Source organism: Camelina sativa, chromosome 15 (assembly GCF_030686135.1).
Source record: "Camelina sativa cultivar CO46 ecotype springtype chromosome 15, ASM3068613v1".
Taxonomy (NCBI): Eukaryota; Viridiplantae; Streptophyta; class Magnoliopsida; order Brassicales; family Brassicaceae; genus Camelina; species Camelina sativa.
In genome coordinates this window covers 18,538,115-18,541,056 of record NC_141894.1, presented here as the reverse complement: position 1 = coordinate 18,541,056, position 2,942 = coordinate 18,538,115, and the positions used below count along the sequence as shown (strand labels likewise).

Genomic DNA, 2,942 nt, shown 5'->3' with positions numbered 1-2,942 from the left:
TAGATTAGATGTGCTCTATGCTGTTCTTATATCTGAGAGGGTAAGAATAGATCTTAAGCTTATTAGCATCACACCAATGTTTAAGTTGTTAGATAAAGCTAATGCTATAGATTATCATGCTTAACCTAAGAGATTGGATGTTTAAGGTGATTTTTGACATATGATGATCTGGAATTTAAAGCCTGTTTTTACATGTCTTAGCTAGTGAGAACTAGGTCTAGGAGTGTTTAAGCTTGATTATAGTTATCATGAGAATGGATTAGCAAGTATTAGAAGATCATTTTCTAGAGATAGCTCTTTGTTGATTGAGGTTTGTTGATCAGTTTAGGTAATTATAGCTTGAGTCCAGCCCATGAATTCCATCTCTAGGACCTACTTTGTTTATTGATTTCTCTGTTTGATTGCTGTAATCCGCTTCCTGTTTGATTTATTTGCATCTCTGTTCTTTGTTTTGCTTTTGTTCTTCCGTTATGCATCACTCGACCGAGTGCATACTCGAGCATCAGTTTATTTCCTTTTTTATCTTCTGTTTCATTCCAGTTTTCTTCAATTGCATTTGTTAGTAGTTTTCTTTTGCTTAGCATAGTTTATTGCACTTGTTCTACAGTTTATTTCAACATTAGTATTGTCTTAAGTTACTTTAATCTTCTGCATTTACATTTCTGTTATTAGGATTGTTAGTAACCAAATCATAGTCATTTCTGGCTTAACTTGAATGAATTGATCACATCTTGACTGCTTACATATCACACTCTTTATGGATTGACATCCTTTATGCTACAACATCATAAGGGTATTGAAACACCGTGCATAAATTATGATCATCCATACTTATGTCTGTTTTTCTGATTGTATCATCCATTAATTCATAAGTAAACCTTGAAAAAGACCTTGTTTCAATTGGCCTTGTTGCCGGGGATCAAACCCGGGTCACCCGCATGACAGGTGGGAATACTTACCACTATACTTACCACTCGACCAGGCACTCTGCCGAGCAACCAAAAGCAAACGGTCGAGTGCGTGTTCGAGTACCTAGTCGAGCACCTGTTTAGAGTCTCAAAAATAGAGAAGAAGAGGTGGAAATGGAACTCCCACAGGATCAGAATGAACCTCAAAAGAGAAGGAAGATTGGTGATAGTGATGCTTCCACTACTCAATACTCAGAGATATGGGATAATGCCTCCTGCTGTCCACAACACAACCTTTACAATCAAGACTAGTTTGATCTCAATAGTTCAGAGCAACAGATTTAATGGACTCCCTACAGAAGACCCCCTTGCTCATCTTGATGAGTTTGATAGGCTCTGTAGCCTCACCAATATAAATGGAGTCAGTGAGGATGCCTTGAAGCTGAGGTTGTTTCTTTTTTCTCTAAGAGATAAAGCCCATCAGTGGGAGAAGACTCTACATTCTGGAAAAATCACCTCTCGGATTGATTGTAAGAAGGTATTCCTTGCAAAGTTCTTCACTAGCTCAAGGACTGCTCATTTGAGGAATGAAATTTCATGATTTCTCCAAAAGAATGGTGAATCTTTCAGTGAAGCATGGGAGCGCTTCAAAGGCTACCAGAGACAATGCCCACATCATGGATTCAATAGTGAATATTTGTTGTGTACTTTGTATAGAGGTGTTCTTCCCAAGATCAAGATGCTCCTAGACATAGCCTCTAATGGAATTTTCATGAAAAGAGATGTAGCTGAAGGTTGGGAATCAATGGAGAACCTTGCTTAGTCCAATGAAAATTACAGTGAGGAATATGATAGAAGCTTAAGGGGAGGTTACTGATCATGAATCACCATGGGACTTAGTCATGTCCGTACGGTCGTCCGTACAATGCTCGATAAGGCCGAGTTCTATCAAGACATATGGAAAGGAGTAGAGGCCTGGTCTTCTAAGGCCCATAAGAAGGATCTAGACGTCCTATTGTAGCCGTTAGAAGATAAGGGGGAACATAGTCACGGGTTGGCTTCGTCCTAGGAGACCATGACCGGTCACTATCACCATTGGGATCACCCCTCTCTCTCTCTCTCTTTATGTCTCTATCACCTAGTTGTCGATTCAAATGTGTGTAGCCCTAGTTTGTTCTCCTATTTAAGGGTTGTAGCCGCCATTGTAACACTTACACTAATGGAATTTTATTCTACCATTATTCTCTTTGTTCTTCACTCTCTTCACTAATCTCACTCTCACATTTCTATCTTTACTTCCGCCTAAACTAACATGGTATCAGAGCAAGTTTCTCGATCTTTGATTCTCTAAACTCACTCTTCTTCTTCTTTGCTACTCATATACTCTCATACTCTCGACTCTACTCTCTTTACTCTTTTTTTCTCAAAATATTTACTATGGATAACAACAAACCGATTGTTACTCCAGTGGTGCTCAAAGGAGCAAATTACTTGTTGTGGAAAAGAACCACAAAGACCGCTCTTAGTGGCCGGGGTTTATGGATCCAAGTTGAAACGGACCAACTCCCCAAGAAAGCTATCAAAGAAGACGGTAAGGAGGAAAAGGAAGAAGACAAGGAGGCTGATCTCAAGAAGGAAATCAAGTGGTTCTAAGAAGATCAGACCGTGCTTGCCATTCTCCAAAACTCGCTGGACGCGCCAATCCTTGAAGCCTACTCATACTGCAAGACGGGCAAGGAGCATTGGGAGACGCTTGCGAATGTCTATGGGAACGTGACCAACTTGACTCGAGTGTTTGAAGTCAAGAAGGCAATTAACGGTCTCCACCAAGAAGACTTGGAGTTCACAAAGCATTTTGGAAAGTTCAGGTCTCTATGGGCCGAACTTGAGATGCTCCGACCAAGTACAATCGATCCGGCCATCCTCAATGAGAGAAAAGAACAGACAAGGTCTTTAGTCTCCTTCTCACTCTGAATCCGGCGTTTAATGATCTCATCAAACAGATCCTTCGAGGCGGCAAGTTACCTACACTTG

At 40.4% G+C, this 2,942-nt stretch overlaps 1 non-coding gene across 1 annotated transcript; it reads right to left on the bottom strand.

Moving 5' to 3' along the window:
* Positions 1-1,486: 1,486 nt before the first annotated feature.
* Positions 1,487-1,592, bottom strand: LOC147926793 (small nucleolar RNA R71). The gene has a single exon (XR_015583093.1). It is a non-coding gene; the product is annotated as a small nucleolar RNA R71 (small nucleolar RNA).
* Positions 1,593-2,942: the final 1,350 nt, after the last annotated feature.